Genomic DNA, 17,837 nt, shown 5'->3' with positions numbered 1-17,837 from the left:
AGGCAAGCCCAGGGTTTTGAACCGGCGACATCTGGGTATCAGGTTGATGCTTTATCTACTGTGCCACCACAGGTCAGGCTTTTTTAGTGTATTCTTTATTTAAGGTGTTGTATTACTCATTTCTGACTGGTTCTTTTTTATGGTTTCTATGTCCCTTTTTATTCTTGCTATCTCTTTGTTGAAGTTCTGACTTAGTTCCTTGAGCACCTTTATGACCATTTTTTTGAACTCTATATCTGGTAACTTTTTTCCCTCTATTTCATTTAGCTCTTTTTCTGGAGATTTCTCTTGTTCTTTTATTTGGGTCCTGTTTCTTTGTCTCCCTATTTTGGCTGCCTCTATGTATCAGGTATACCTGCTATGACTTCCAATCTTGGTAGGGTGGCCTTATGTATAGGTGTCCTTTGAGACTCTTTGATGTAGTCTCCTTGATAACCTGAGGTGGGTGCTTCAGAAATGTCCCTTTGTGGCTTATGTGGGCCCCCCCTGTTGTAATTGAGTCTTGATTTCATTTGACTAATTTATGTGTGGGTTTGACACTCTGTCTGGTTGACTGTGAGGATTGACCCATACCTCATTGTAGGAGCTGCTATGCAGGTACTTACCACATAAAGTGGAATTTGCCTCAACAGGGTCTGGTGCCTGTCATGATCTCCCTTTTGATATGCTACTTGTAGATCCTGATCTGATATTATCTAATGCTGGCCACTGGGTGCGTTGGTTCTGGTCTTTTGTGAGGCACTCTGGTGCAGGCCAATATTAGACACTGCCTGTGACTGGCCCTGGGCATCTTCTTTGGAGCCACAAATGACCCACAGTTTTTGTTGCTTTTGGTGGGCCTGAGTGTTTTTAGGATAGACCAAACTGCACAGCAAGGCCTGCTTTTTCTAGCACTGGGCCTGGGGGCAGGTCAGGAAAAGTCCCAAGGTACTCCAAGATCTGCCTTCACCTGCCTCTGCCTGGCTCCGTCTCTCAGGTGCTTGTTAGGCTCTGTCACTAAAAGAGCCTCTGGCATGTACTCAAGTAGCATGAGGTAGATTCTCAATGACTGACCAGGTAGGGCACATGGTATTTTCCAGATTGATACAGGTTCAAACTTGGTGCCAGTACTGGGTCTGAGGCTACTTAGCAAATGTCCCAGGTTATACTGAGTCTAGCTATTACCTACTGGGTACTTGTGCACCTCTGTGGTGGGACAGGGCCTCAGGGAGTTGTCAGAGTGGAACAGCAGAGTATATCAGGCTCAAACAGACCAAGATTTGGCCATGTGAAGGAAGTGCTCTGCACTGGTCAGGTGCACAAGGGTAAAATAGCTTCCACCGAGAGCCATACAACTCAGTTTGTCCCAGATTCTGCCAAGAGCTTGATCTCAGTAGGGTAGGACCACTTGAAGTTGGAAATATGGGTCTTGTGGATATAACCATGAGAGGACTGTGCTGGTGGTCATGCTATGCTATGGGAATGTGAGAGGAATGGCCCCCATCTCAGTGCCATACAACACAATCTGTCCCAGATACTGCCCAGACATACACAGGGTAGAGTCACTAAGAGTTGGGAGTGTGGGGCCTCTGGGAGCCCAGAGGGTGGGGTTAGCAGATTTCCCTCGAAGGAAAAGGCCAATCAGGTCCATGGGGAAATGGGGAAATGACCCCCTCCCTAAAGCTATACAGCTCAGTCACTGACATCCCCTGAGTTAGCCTCTACTGCCCACCCCAGGCAGCTGACTTTTCAGAAGGGTGCAAGCTCCACACAGTGGATTGACAGGGAGACCAGTGGGTGGGGTTATTGCTCTCTCCCATGCTGATGCTCAATGGAAGGGAGTACTCCACCCAAGAAAGATGCTATCTGCTTGTGGGAGAGGGACTCAGCACAGGGATCCTGGCAGCTGTCCGTTCAGCTCTTTCCCCAAGAGAAAAACCTTAGTCTCTCCTCATGTGACTCTAGTCCACACTATTTTCCCTACACTGGAGACCAGGGTGAGTGGCTGCAAATGAGATCTTGTGCATTGGCCCTTTAGCAGGTTGCCTGTGTCTCTGGCAGATTCTCGTGTTTCTCTGCTAGACAGAAGCCCCACTGATTTTCACAGCCAAGTGTTATGTGGGTGCTTCTTCCTGGCTTTGATGCTCCAGCTTGGAGTTGCGACCCCATGCTCCTCAGTAGAAACATTTGCAGCTGAGATAGCCCTTTGGAATCTCAGCTACCCCCCATAAGAGGAGGAATAGCCCTTTTTGTGTCTCTGCCCTTCCTACCAGTCTCAATGTGGCTTCTTCTGTGAATCCTTGGTTATATGACTTCTCTTCAGCTAGTCTTCAGTTGGTTATTCAGGTTGATTGTTCTATATTTTAGTTGTAATTTCAGTTTGGTTTTGGGAGGAGGTGAGTGTTATGTTAACCTACTTTGCTGCTATTCTGGATCTTCAATCTTCAAAGCTCTTAATAAAAAATATGAGATGATCTCATTGGTATCCCCAGATAACACTGAAGAAGTAAACTCTAATCTTTTTGATAAGTCTCCAATTTACTGACTGAATGACAAAAGTCCCCAATAACCAGCTAAATTGTTGCTCTCAATGCTGTTGATATTAAAATATGAAGCAAAATTCCTGTATTTATTTCTTCATTCCTGTCATTTAAAGAAATTCCCTCTTGTACTAATGAAAACGTAAAAGGAGATTTATGATACCTGTGTGTAATGATAATATCTGGTACACAGCTTTCTGTCATCTCACTTAATTCTCATCATATTACTCATTCAATTCCCAAAACTACCATAGGGAGTATGCAGGAAAGTTATTGCCCCATTTTATGCAAAAGGCATCAGCTTCATTTTTCAGAGGAGGCTGACCCAACTGAATGGGAACCAAAACCCTGATATCTCTACTTCAAGGACAGTCTCTTTCCAATATAGTGCTGTGTGCCACTGAAGACATGTGGAGTGACACTTTAAGTGGCCACGTTTGAGGGATTGCAGCTATAATCTGCACTGATTAGCAGCTGATCTCCCTGAGGCTATATCCAGTCTCCTAATGCTGTTTCATATTAAACAGGTTTGAGAGTGAGTCACTTTGGCTGGCATAAACCAGCAAAGTGATTGCTTCAGCCTTGCTTTGAAACTTGAAGTCCTCCCTTTGCCTAGAGGTAGCAAAGTCAATGCAAACCTAAGCTATAATACTGTAGCTGCTCTGGGGCTGACTTTGTGTTTCATTTATATAATTTCAGGCTTCATTTAACATTCACCCGTTTTCCCTTTCCATGCTTACATGATTTAGTATAGCACGCTCTTATGCTAATGGCTTTGTTTAGGTAATATTGGAATAGAAAAGAAGACACACCCTGCCCAGGGAGCTCTTAGTCAAAAAAAGAAAGGAAGGAGGAGGTTGGTGGAAGATAGAGAAGGGTACAGGGAGGGAAAATGGTGACAGACAGAGACTTGATTTAGGGTAGTGAACACACAGTACAATGTACGGATGATGTCTGGTAGAATTGTGAATCTGAAACCTATATAATTTTGTTAACCAGTGTCACCCCAATAAATTCAATAAAAAATGAAAAACAGAGAAAAGAAAGCCCTCAATTAGTCCATGTGGGCTGCTGTTTGACACACAGGTGAACCTTAGCAGTGATAGAATTTTGTTCAGTTTGAGGGAGGAATTTGGATTTTCTGCTTTTTCTGGTCCAGGACTGAGGAGGTTGCTCTCGGTAATTGATTTGGGAGCTAAAAAAACAACCACAAACCAAAAACCTTTCTGAGCTACACTGGTCTTTTTTTTTTAATTTTTATTAATTTTAATGGGGTGACATTGATAAAATTGTCTTCTGTCACCTTCTAACTGGTTTTCTTTGTGCTCCTCCCCTCCCCCAAGCCCCCCCTCCTTCCCTCCACCCTGTAACCCCAACACTGTTGTCCATGTCTCTGAGTCTCATTTTTATGTCCCACCTATGTATGGAATCATATAGTTCTTAGTTTTTTCTTTTTTACTTATTTCGCTCAGTATAATGTTATCAAGGTCCATCCATGTTGTTGTAAAAAATCCGATGTCATCATTTCTTATGGCTGAGTAGTATTCCATAGTATATATATAGTAAGCTTTTTAATCCACTCGTCCTCTGACGGACACTTGGGCTGTTTACAGATCTTTGCTATTGTGAACAAGGCTGCCATAAACATGGGGGTGCATTTCTTCTTTTCAAACAGTGCTATGGTGTTCCTCAGGCGTATTCCTAACAGTGGTATAGCTGGGTCAAAAGGCAGTTCGATTTTTAATTTCTTGAGGAATCTCCATACTGTTTTCCACAGTGGCTGCACCAGTCTGTATTCCCACCACCAGTGCAGGAAGGTTCCCTTTTCTCCACATCCTTGCCAGCACTTATTCTGTGTTGTTTTATTGATGAGCGCCATTCTGACTGGTGTGAGGTAATATCTCATTGTGGTTTTAATTTGCATTTCTCTAATGCTTAATGATGTTGAGCATTTTTTCATATGCCTATTGGTCATCTGTATGTCCTCTTTGGAGAAGTGTCTATTCATTTCTTTTGCCCATTTTTTGATTGGATTGTTTGTCTTCCTGGTATTAAGTTTTACAAGTTCTTTATAAATTTTGGTTATTAACCCCTTATCAGACGCATTGTCAAATATATTCTCCCATTGTGTAGTTTGTCTTTTTATTCTGTTCTTATTGTCTTTAGCTGTGCAAAAGCTTTTTAGTTTGATAAAGTCCCATTTGTTTATCCTGTCTTTTATTTCACTTGCCCGTGGAGACAAATCGGCAAATATATTGCTGCGAGAGATGTCAGAGAGCTTACTGCCTATGTTTTCTTCTAAGATGCTTATGGTTTTACGGCTTACATTTAAGTCTTTTATCCATTTTGAGTTTATTTTTGTGAATGGTGTAAATTGGTGGTCTAGTTTCATTTTTTTTTTTTGCAGGTAGCTGTCCAATTTTCCCAACATCATTTGTTGAAGAGGCTGACTTTACTCCAATGCATGCTCTTACCTCCTTTGTCAAATATCAGTTGTCCATAAAAGTGTGGGTTTATTTCTGGGTTCTCAGTTCTGTTCCATTGATCTATATGCCTGTTTTTATGCCAGGACCAGGCTGTTTTGAGTACAGTGGCCTTATAATATAACTTGATATCCGGAAGTGTGATACCTCCCACTTTATTCTTCCTTTTCAAGATTGCTGAGGCTATTCGTGTTCTCTTTTTGTTCCATATAAATTTTTGGAATATGTGTTCTATATCTTTGAAGTAAGTCATTGGTATTTTAATCAGTATTGCATTGAATTTATAAATTGCTTTGGGTAAATATAGACATTTTAATGATGTTTATTCTTCCTAACCATGAGCATGGTATATGCTTCCACTTGTTTGTATCTTCCCTGATTTCTTGTATCAATGTTTTATAATTTTCCGAGTACAAGTCTTTAATCTCCCTGGTTAAATTTATTCCTAGGTACTTTATTTTTTTGGTTGCAATGGTAAAGGGGATTGATTCCTTAATTTCTCTTTCTGACAGTTCATTGTTAGTGTATAAAAATGTCTCTGATTTCGGAGTATTGATTTTATATCCTGCCACCTTGCTGAATTCATTTATCAGGTCTAGTACTTTTTTTACTGCGACTTTAGGGTTTTCTATGTACAATATCATATCATCTGCAAATAATGATAGTTTTACTTCTTCTTTTCCAATTTGGATGCCTTTTATTTCTTTTTCTTGTCTGATTGCTGTGGCTAAAACTTCCAAAGAACTATGTTGAATAAGAGTGGTGAAAGGAGGCACCCCTGCCTTGTTCCTGATCTTAAGGGGATTGCTTTTAATTTTTGCCCATTGAGTATGATGTTGGCTATGGGTTTGTCGTAGATGGCTTTTTATCATGTTGAGGTATGTTCCCTGTATTCCCACTTTGCTGAGAGTTTTGATCATGAATGGGTGCTGGATTTTATCAAATGCTTTTTCTGCATCTATTGAAATTATCATGTGGTTTTTCTTCTTCCTTTTGTTTATGTGATGAATCACATTGATTGATTTGCAAATATTGTACCAGCCTTGCCTCCCAAGAATAAACCCCACTTGATCATGGTGTATGATTTTTTTCATATATTGCTGGATCCAGTTTGCTAATATTTTGTTGAGGATTTTTGCATCTAAATTCATCAGGGATATTGGCCTATAATTTTCTTTCTTTGTGTTGTCTTTGCCTGGTTTTGGAATCAGAATTATGCTCACCTCATAAAAGGAGCTTGGAAGTCTTCCTTTCTCTTGAATTTTTTGAAATAGCTTGAGAAGGATAAGAGTTAGTTCTTCTTTGAATATTTGGTAGAATTCACTTGTGAAGCCATCAGGCCCAGGACTTTTCTTTTTTGGGAGTTTTTTGATAACTGTTTTGATCTCATTTGTTGTAATTGGTCTGTTTAGGTTTTCTGATTCTTCCAGATTAATTTTTGGAAGATTATATGTTTCAAGGAATTTGTCCATTTCATCTAGGTTGTCTAGTTTCTTGGCGTACAGTTCTTCATAGTATTTTCTTACAATATTTTGTATTTCTGTTGTGTCAGTTGTTATTTCTCCACTCTCGTTTCTAATTTTATTTATTTGAGTCTTCTCTCTTTTTTTCTTGGTGAGTCTCGTTAAAGGTTCATCGATATTGTTTACCTTTTCAAAGAACCAGCTCCTGGTTTCATTGATCCTCTGTATTGTTTCTTTAGCCTCTATGTCATTTATTTCTGCTCTGATCTTTATTATTTCCTTCGTTCTACTAGCTCTGGGCTTTACTTGCTGTTCTTTTTCTAGTTCTTTTAGATGTAGGGTCAAGTTGTTTATTTGAGCTTATTCTAGCTTCTTGAGGTTTGCCGGTAATGCTATGAACTTCCCTCACAGGACTGCTTTTGCTGTGTCCCATAAATTTTGAGTTGATGTATGCTCATTATCGTTTGTTTCTAGGAATTTTTAAATTTCTTCTTTAATCTCATTGTTTACCCAATTGTTATTTAATAACATTCTATTTAGTTTCCAAGTGTTTGAGTATTTTTCATTTTTCTGTTGTGGTTGAGTTCTAGTTTAATGTCATTGTGATCAGAGAAAGTTCTCGATATGATTTCAATCTTCTTAAATTTGTTGAGACCGCTTTTGTGCCCTAACATGGGTCTATTCTATAGAATATACCATGAGCGCTTGAAAAGAATGTATATTGTGCTGTTTTAGGGTGAAAGGTTCTGAAGATATCTATTAAATCGAGTTGATCTAAGATGTCCTTTAAGTCTGCTGTTTCTTTGTTAATTTTCTTTCTTGAGGATCTATCTAATGATGTTAATGGGGTATTGAAATCCCCTACTATTATAGTATTGCTGTTGATCTCGCCCTTTAAATCCATCAAAGTCTGCTTTATATATTTAGGTGCTCCTATATTAGGTGCGTAGATATTTATAACGGTTATATCTTCCTGTTGGATTGCTCCCTTTATCATTATGTAGTGACCTTCTTTATCTCTAACTATAGGCTTTGTTTTAAAGTCCATTTTGTCTGATATAAGTATTGCTACCCCAGCTTTTTTTCATTTCCATTTGCGTGAAATATTTTTTCCATCCTTTTATCTTCAGTCTATGTGCATCTTTTGATTTAAGGTGTGTCTCTTGTAGACAGCATATGTATAGGTCCTGTTTTCTTATCCACGCAGCTACCCTATGTCTTTTGATCGGATCATTTAACCCATTTACATTTAAGGTTATTATTAATATGTAATTGTTTATTGCCATTTTATTCTTTAAAACTGTATTTCTCTTTTGCTATATTCTTTTTCTCCTTTGATCTGTTTACAACAGGTCCCTTAGCATTTCTTGCAGCCTTGGTTTGGTTGTAGTAAATTCCTTGAGGTTTTTGTTTTTTTTTTGTCTTAAAGCTTTTTATTTCTCCTTCAATTTTAAATGATAGCCTTGCTGGATAAAGTAGTATTGGTTGTAGGCTCTTGTTCTGCATTACTTTGAATATTTCTTGCCATTCCCTTCTAGCCTCAAGTGTTTCTGTTGAGAAGTCAGAAGTCATCCTTATGGGGGCTCCTTTGTAGGTGATAGTCTTTTTTTGTCTAGCAGCTTTTAATATTTTCTCTTTATCACTTAGCTTTGGTATTTTAATTATGATGTGTCTTGGTGTTGATTTCTTTGGGTTTCTCTTTAATGGAGTTTTCTGTGCTTCCTGAACATGTGAGATGTTTTCCTGCCTTAATTGAGGGAAGTTGTCAGCTATGATATGCTTGAACAAAGTCTCTATCCCTTGTTCTTTCTCTTCTTCTTCAGGAACCCTTATGATGCGGATGTTATTTCTCTTCATGTTGTCACAGAGCTCTCTTAGAGTTTCCTCAGACTTTTTGAGTCTCTTTTCTTTTTTCTGCTCTGCTTCCATGCCTTCATTTATCTTGTCCTCTAACTCGCTGATTCAATTCTTAGCTTCATCCATCCTGCTTTTAATTCCTTCCATTGTGTTCTTTATTTCAGATATTGTATTTGTCATTTCTTACTGATTCTTTTTTATTATTTCAATGTCCTTTTTTATATTTGCTATCTCTTTATTTAGGTGTTTGTAATGACCATCTATTGTTGTTCTAATATCTTTGAGCATCCTAACAATCATTATTTAAAACTCTGCATCTGGTAATTTGGTTATATCTGATTCATTTAGGTCCTTTTCGGGGGATTTCTCTTGGTTCATTTGTGTTGCATTTCTCTGCCTTCACATTTTCTCTGTGTAAAGGAAGGTTTTGGCCACTGGAGTCCACTGGGTATGGCCTCTGTTCCCTAGGTATGGTCTGTCTGCAGGCCCGCCACCCCCTCTTCTGTTGCTGTGTAGGGCTTTCAGGTTTGGGCATTGTTGGTGCCTGCCAACTGGGGCTGTTGCTGTGGTTTCCACCTCTCCTTCACAGTAGTGGATGTTATCACATGCTCGAGTGTACAAGCCTTGGTAGCCTTGGCCTTTGCCCCGCCCCCGTGTGTGGCATTATGCTCGGCCTTGAGGGCAGTGGCGAGCACCTTTGCTCAGCTGCAGGTCTCTGCCTGTTTCCGGACTTTCACCCCACCCTTGCAGGAGGAGCCCACTCATGGAACGGCTGCTAGCCTTGGCTCTACCGGCCAGGCAGGACTGTGTGCCCATGCTCAGTTCAGTAGCTGAACTCCGCCTGTCCTGGGCTTTTGGCTCCACCTCCGCGGGAGGAGCCGGCTCCCAAGTCAGGCCACAAGCCTCGGTTCCATGGACGGGGCAAGGCTGTGCTCCTGCGCCCTTGCTCAAGGGCTGGTCTCCACCCCTTCTGGGGTTCCCGCCCTTCTCCCACAGGCTGGATTGCAGGCTGCCAGCAGCTGGGCTTGACTGCTTTTGCATGCCTACTCCTCCCCAGCTGGGCAAGACTGAGCTCACACATGAGCCCAGTGGCAGCCAGTAGGCTTCCGCTCTTGCCGACAGAACTGCGCGTCCACATCCTGCTGCCGCCTGCCCTCGGGGGAGCTCTCAGCTGTGTGGGTGCGGGCACTGCAGCTCAGACCTTAACACTCACTACTGTAGTCCTGAAAGCTCCATTTTTCTAAGTCACTCTGCTCTGAGTGCCGCGGGAGAGCTTGTTTGGCTGGTGTCCTGCTTCCCTTTGCTGGTATTACTGTTTCCGGGGGAAATATTCACTTCATATTTGGGGAGTGACTCATCCCAGGGGTTAGGGTGGCAGTCTCCCAAAATGTTTCTCCCTGTGCCTCCTAGATTACACTCTCTTCCTGCTACTCTGGTACTCCTCTATCCCCGTCCCCCGGAGCCCCGTTTGAGTGGTTGTGAGAGAGGTTTTCTGCACGGTCCCTTTAAGAAGAATCCTGGGTCTGAGAAATCAGACTCTTTCTCACAAACAGTATCCTGACTTGTTTCCAGCTAAATACTGTCCTCACGCCTCTTCTGGGCTCTAGCACTGCAGGCTGGGGCTTTGTTCCTGGGATTCAGGACCCTCCCCTCTCTGCTAAACTCACTTCCTGCCACGCGAGTCTCTCCTGGCTGCCATTCACTCTGGGGAGCTGAGAAGCCCTCTCCGCATTTCTGCTTTTCCTACCAGTCTTGGTGTGGCTTCTTCAGTGTTCCTTGGTTGAAGAGTCCTCTTAGTTTAGTCCAAAGTTGGTTTTTCCAGATGATAGTTCTTAAAATTAGTTTGTAATCCACTTTGGTTCTGGGAGGTGGATGTTGGTACGTCCGCCTACTCCAGTGCCATCTTGTCTTCTCAGCTACACTGGTCTTACTGCTGTGAGAGCGTCTGCCTATCCTGGATAGTCCATGGGCCCTAAGTAGATAAGACAGTGGAAGCAGATGGGAGATAGTTTAGAATAAAATAGACACATGGGTTAGCACTGTAAGTGAAGTCAAAGAGTAGTTGCTTTTGTTTGTTTTCCTGAAAAGAGAGAATTAGAAAACGGGCTGGTAATGTTTTTTGGTGGGATTAGAATCTAAATGGTCAGAGTTGAAATAGTTCTAGGTAATGACCGTTGTTGGACAAACAAGTGTTTTGGGCTTGCTCGCTTGTACTTTGCCTGATTGGTGCATGAGCACGGGGTAGCACCTCACATGTATAGTCTTTGTAAGGCCATAGGTGCTTGCCCTCAGGGTGCCAGATTGTAGATTTTGGATTGCCTACTGGCATTGGGAGAAGCCATTGCTTGCTATTGTTTTCCAGAGAAAGGTCCTCCCCCACCTGCCTATTTTACTTGTGAGAACTGAGTGAGAGAGAGAAGAAGTTTGTCCTGCCTGCTTGCTCATCAGCCATTGCGGGACTAATAAGTGGAATGGCTCACCATCCTCTGGCTCCACAGTTCATTTACTGTCTGCCCAAATCCAATTGGAACCTGCATGGCCACAGCCACCCACCTTACAATCATGTTTAGGGTGAAGTCACAGAAGTGGCTGGTGAAGTGGAGAGAAGGTGAAGGTCACTTGTAAACTTGGAAGGACTGAGGTCTTGTGAATATAGAGTGAGTGACCAAGATAAGGATGGACAACTACGATGACTACAATAAAGTGTTGAGCATTTTAATAACTGAATGAAGAATAATAACTGAATGTTTGAATATGGTAATATGGAACCAGAAGAATAAATAATCCCCTTTTCCCAAATAGCCACAGGGTGTAGGAAGAAAGGAAGAATAAAAACATCCTGATTCCCATGGGGTAGTAGGAAAGGCAGTGTCCCTCAACAGAGGTCATGTTTCAGTTAAGGCTAGAGGGAAAAAAAGTGTTTTTTTTTTGTTGTTTTTTTTGCATTTTTCTGAAGTTGGAAATGGGGAGGCAGTCAGACAGACTCCCGCATGCACCTGACCGGGATCCATCCGGCACATCCACCAGGGGGCGATGCTCTGCCCATCTGGGGCGTCGCTTTGCCGCAATCAGTGCCATTCTAGCGCCTGAGGCAGAGGCCACAGGGCCATCCTCAGCGCCTGGGCAAACTTTTGCTCCAATGGAGCCTTGGCTGCGGGAGGGGAAGAGAGAGACAGAGAGGAAGGAGAGTAGGAGGGGTGGAGAAGCAGATGGGCGCTTCTCCTGTGTGCCCTGGCCGGGAATCGAACCCGGGACTCCTGCACGCCAGGCTGACGCTCTGCCACTGAGCTAACCGGCCGGGGCGAGGAAAAAAAGGTTAATGAAAAAGCCTTACATTGTAGAGGAGAGAGTTTACCAGTGGATGAGGAAGGCATCAGAGGGGCAGCAGAACAGGTTGCACTGTGGAGCAGAGAAAAATAAAAGAATGAGCAAAGGGAAAGAGAAGGTGATGATAGCAGGAAAAGACAGGCCATCAGAGTGACTAACATTCAGGGTGGAGGCAAGGCATGCCAGAATGGAGAGGTAGGTAAAGCAAAATTAACTAGTCTGGACAGTCTGTTTGGACCTCTGGTATAAGGGATTTCTAAACCAATGTGAAGAGGGTACCAGGTGGTATCTAAGGCTAGGTATTGCCCACCCTTGTGATCTAGTTGGCAATGAGAGGTCTTTGCCCAGGAAAGTGCATCTGGGAATGGGTCCTGATAAATTAGCCAAACCTCTCCTCATTTTGGTGACATATCCTTATCCCTAGTGTTCCCTCAGAGGCCTTGGGCTTCAGCCACAGAATCCTCAGGTTTAGGAAAGAGAGGGATTCAGTGCCTAAACTACTTGGCCAACCCAATTTGACCTGGTGACCATAAAATAAAGCCATTTCCAAGAATCTTAAACATGCCAGGAGTTGGATCTTCCCAACACTGCTTCCCATTGCTAGGGTGACCATACCTCATCCAACCCTGGGCAAGAGGCCAGTTGCTAGAGATTTACATATGAAGCTGGGAACTTGGTCAAAGAGAGAAAAACTGTAAACTCAGGTTTGGGGAAGATGGTTATTAAATCAAGACAGGAAAAGTAGCTATAAATACAATGCTGAACCAGTTGAGTGACTGATCTAATCTTTTATTTTTTTTTATTTTAAATTTTATTTAGAAAATTAACAGGGTGACATCGATCAATAAGAATACATAGGTTTCAGGTAAACATTTCTATAGTATTTGAACTGTTGATTATGTTGTATACTCATCACCCAAAATCAAATAATTTTCCATCACCTTATATTTGTCCCTCTTTATACCCTCTACCCTGCCCCACATACCCCTTTTCTCACAGCCTCTTACCCCTGGTAACTACTTCACTTTGATCTATGTCCCCAAGTCTCAGTTTTATATCCCACTTATGTGTGAAGTCATACAGTTCTTAGCTTTTCCTGATTTACTTATTTCACTCAGTATAATGTTCTCAAGGTCCATCCATGTTGTTGTAAATGTAACTGTCATAATTTCTTATGACTGAGAAGTATTCCAGTGAATACTTCTTTATCCAAACGTCTATCAAGGGACACTGGTTATTTCTATGTCTTGGCCATTGTAAATAATGCTGTGATGAACATGGGGGTGCATGTGTCTTTGCATAACACTATTTTCAAGTTTTGGGGGTATATACCCAGTAGAGGCATTGCTGGGTCATATGGTAGTTCTATTCTTAATTTTTTGATGAACCACCATAATTTCTTCCAAAATGATTGTATTAATTTGTATTCCCATCAACAGTGAATGAAGGTTCCTTTTTCTCCACAGCCTCTCCAACACTTATTATTACCTGTCTTGTTGATATGATAATAGCTAATCTAACAGGTGTGAGGTGGTATCTCATTGTAGTTTTTTTTTGTAGCAGATAAGTATCTTTTTTTTTAATATTTTTTATTTATTGATTTTTTAGAGAGAGAGGAGTGAGAGAGAGAGACAGAGAGAGAGAGAAGGGGGAGGAGCAGGAAGCATCAACTCCCATATGTGCCTTGACCGGGCAAGCCCAAGGTTTCGAACTAGCGACCTCAGTGTTCCAGGTCGATGCTTTATCCCACTGCGCCACCACAGGTCAGGCAAGTATCTTTTCTTTTTTAATAAATAAATTTTTATTTTAATGGGGTGACATCAATAAATCTGGGTACATATATTCAAAGAGAACATGTCCAGGTTATCTTGTCATTCAATTCTGTTGCATACTCATCACCCAAAGAGAGATTGTCCTCCGGCACCTTCTATCTAGTTTTCTTTGTACCCCCCTCCCCCCCCCTCCCTCCTTCCCTCCACCCGCGCCCCATAACCACTACACTCTTGTCTATGTCTCTTAGTCTCGTTTTTATGTCCCACCAATGTATGGAATTCTGCAGTTCTTGTTTTTTTTTTTTTCTGATTTACTTATTTCACTCCGTATAATGTAATCAAGATCCCACCATTTTGTTGTAAGTGATCCGATGTCATCATTTCTTATGGCTGAATAGTATACCATGGTGTATATGTGCCACCTCTTCTTTATCTAGTCTTCTATTTTTTTTTTACAGTGATTAAAGCCTTTAAGCAAACTCTTGGCCAATACAGCAAGAATCCATAAAAGAGTAGTGTCCTTAACATGTTCACCAAGTTCAAGTTGGCCCCAACAACTTGCATTTCTCAAATAGCTAGTGAAGATGAGCATCTTTTCATATATATGTTGGCCATTTGTATGTCCTCTTGGGAGAAGAGTCTGTTAGGTACTCTTTCCATTTTTAATTGGGTTGTTTACTTGTTTATTGCTGAGCTTTGTGAATTCTTTATATATTTTTGGATATCAACACCTTATCAGAGCTGTTGTTTGTAAATATCATCTCCCATTTGGTTGGCTGTCTTTTTTGTTGTTGTTGTCAGTTTCTTTTGCTGTGCAGAAACTTTTTAGTTCGATATAGTCCCATTCCTTTATTTTTACCTTTACTCCCCTTGCCTTTCTGTCAAATTCATACATTGATCTCTATGACCAAGGTCCATGAGCTTAGTACCTATGTTTTCTTCTATGTAGTTTATTGTTTCAGATCTTATATTTAGGCCTTTGATCCATTTTGAATTAATTTTTGTGCAGAGGGACAAACTGTAGTTAAGTTTCATTCTTTTGCATGTGGCTTTCCAATTTTCCCAGCAATATTTCTTGAAGAGGCTTTCTTTTCTCCATTGTGTGGTTTTGGCTCCTTTGTTAAAGATGATTTGTCCATGTGTTTTATTTCTGGGCTCTCTATTCTGTTCCATTGGTCTATATGTTTGTTTTTTTCTTTCTTTTTTTTGCCAATACCATACTGGTTTGTTTTTTTTTGTTTTTTTTTTCTGAAGCTGGAAATGGGGAGAGACAGTCAGACAGACTCCTGGATGTGCCTGACCGGGATCCACCGGCATGGCCACCAGGGGGCGACGCTCTGCCCACCAGGGGGCGATGCTCTGCCCCTCCGGGGCGTCGCTCTGCCATGACCAGAGCCACTCTAGCGCCTGGGGCAGAGGCCAAGGAGCCATCCCCAGCGCCCGGGCCATCTTTGCTCCAATGGAGCCTCGCTGCGGGAGGGGAAGAGAGAGACAGAGAGAAAGGAGAGGGGGATGGGTGGAGAAGCAGATGGGCGCTTCTCCTGTGTGCCCTGGCCGGGAATCGAACCCGGGACCTCTGCACGCCAGGCCGACGCTCTACCACTGAGCCAACTGGCCAGGGCCAATACCATGCTGTTTTGATTATCATGGCTCTGTAGTATAACTTGAAGTCAGGTAGTGTGATACCTTTGATTTCATTCTTTTTTCTCAGGATTGCTTTGACTATTCGGGGTTTCTTATGGTTCCATACAAACCTGGTAATTTTTTGTTCCATTTCTTTAAAAAATGACATTGAGGTTTCCATGGGGATTTCATTAAATTTGTATATTACTCTGGGTAATATGGCCATTTTAACTATGCTGATTCTTCCAATCTTTGAACATGGAATATTTTTCCATTTCATTGTGTCTTTTTCAATTTCTTTTAATAATGTTTTGTAGTTTTCAGTATATAGGTCCTTCACATCATTTGTTAAGTTTATTCCTAGGTATTTTATTTTTTGTTGTTGCATTGTGAAAGGAATTTTTTTTTTTTTTTTTTTTTTTTTTAGTTCATTTTCTGATGTTTCATTGTTGGCATATAGGAAAGCAGTGAACTTTTGTATATTGATTTTGTATCCTGGGTCTTTACTGTATTGGTTTATTGCATCTAATAGTTTTTTGGTGAAGTCTTTGGGGTTTTCTATATACAGGATCATGTCATGTGAACAGAGTGATACCTTTACTTTTTCTTTCCCGATATGAATGCTTTTTCTTTCTTTTGCCTGATTAGTCTGGCTAAAACTTCCAACTTCCAGAACTATGTTGAATAAAAGTGGAGAGAGTGGGCAACCTCATCTTGTTTCTGATTTTAGAGGAAAAACCATCATTTTTTTCACTATTTAGTATGATATTAGCTGATAGTTTGTCATGTATGGGCCTTATTATGTTAAACTACTTTCCATCTATTCTGATTATCTTGAGTGTTTTAAACATAAAGGTATATTTGTATCTTATCAAAAGCCTTTTCTACATCTGTTGATAGGGTCGTATGAGTTTTGTTTCTTGCTATGTTGATGTGGTATATTATGTTGATCAATTTCCATATGTTGAACCATCCCTGTGTTTCTGGAATGAACCCCACTTGACCTTGATATATTATTTTTTTAACGTGTTGTTGTATTTGATTTACTAGTATTTGTTGGGGAGTTTTGCATCTGTATTTATTAGAGATATTGGTCTGTAGTTTTCTTTTTTTGTGTGTCATATTGCCAGGTTTTGTTATGAGGGTTATGTTGGATTCAAAAAAATGTACTGGGGAGTATTGCTTCTTCTTCTATTTTTTAGAAGACTTTGAGAATGATAGGTACCAAATCTTCTTTAAATATTTGATAGAACTCACTAGTATAGCCATCTTGTCCTGGACTTTTACTTTTGGGGAGGTTTTTGATAGTTGTTTCTATTTCCTCCCTGCTTATAGGTCTATTTAGGTTTTCCACTTCTTCATGATTCAGTCTAGGAAGATTGTATAATTCTAGGAATTTATCCATTTCCTTTAGGTTATTGAATTTGGTGGCATATTGTCTTTCATAGTATTTTACTATTATCCTTTGTATATCTAAGATGTCTGTGGTTATTTCTTCTCTTTCATTTTGGATTTTGTTTATATGAGTCCTTTTTTTCCTTAGTGAGTCTAGCAGTGGTTTGTCAATTTTATTAATCTTTTCAAGGAACCAGCTCTCTGTTGTATTAGTTTTTCGATAGTATTTTTGTTCTCTATTTCATTTAGTTCTGCTCTAATTTTTATTATTTCCTTTCTTTTGCCGACTTTGGGTTGCCTTTGTTTTTCTTTTTCTAGTTTCTTAAGATGCGATGTTTGGTTGTTTACTTGTGATCTCTCTTGTTTCTTGATATAAGCCTGTGATGATATAGACTTCCCTTTTATTACTGCTTTTGCTGCATCCCAGAAATTTTGATATGTCATGTTGTCATTTTCATTTGCCTGTGTATATCTTTTGATCTCTGCTTTTATTTATTTTTTTGACCCAGTCATTTTTTAGAAGTATGTTGTTTAATTTTCACATTTGTGTGGGTTTCTTTACTTTCTTTTTACAGTTGAAATCTAATTTAAAAGTGTAATGGTCAGGAAATATGCTTGGTATAATTTTAATCTTCATAAATTTGTTGATGTTAGTTTTGAGGTCCAACATATGGTCTATCCTTGAGAATATTTTATGCACATTGGAGAAGAATGTATAATTTAATGTTCTGGGATGAAACGTTCTCTAAATGTCTATTAGGTCCATTTGGTCTAGTATGTCATTTAAGGCTGATATTTCTTTATTGCTTTTCTGTTAGGATGATCTGTCTAAAGCCATCAATGGTGTGTTGAAATCTCCAGGTATGATTTTGTTATTATCTGCTTCCATTTTTAGATCAGTTAGTAGATGTCTTATATATTTTGGTGCTTCCTGCTTTGGTGCATATATATTAAGAAGTGCTATGAGCCCTGGCCTGTTGGCTCAGTGGCAGAGCATTGGCCTGGCATGTGCAAGTCTGGCATGTGCAATTCCTGGTCAGGCTACACAGGAGAAGCTCCCATCTGCTGCTTCATGCATCCCTTTTTCCCCCTCCTGCAGCCATGGCTCTAATGAGCAGGTTGGCCCTGGATGGCTCCATGGCCTTACCTCAGGCACTAAAATAGCTCAGTTGCTGAGCATTGGAGCAATGACCCAAGATGAGGAGAACATCAGCCCCAGATGGGCGTTGCTGGGTGAATCTGGGTTGGAGCACACACAGGAGTCTGTCTCTCTGCCTCCCTGCCTCTCACTTGATGAAAAAGGAAAGGAAGTGCTATGTCTTTTTATACAATGTCCCCTTTATCATTATGAAATCTCCATCTTTGTCTTTGGTTACCTTTGTTGTCTTGAAGTCAGCA

This window comes from Saccopteryx leptura, chromosome 10 (genome assembly GCF_036850995.1).
Source record: "Saccopteryx leptura isolate mSacLep1 chromosome 10, mSacLep1_pri_phased_curated, whole genome shotgun sequence".
NCBI classification, from domain to species: Eukaryota; Metazoa; Chordata; class Mammalia; order Chiroptera; family Emballonuridae; genus Saccopteryx; species Saccopteryx leptura.
The sequence above is the reverse complement of the archived record's forward strand: the minus strand, read 5'-3'. Positions refer to the sequence as shown.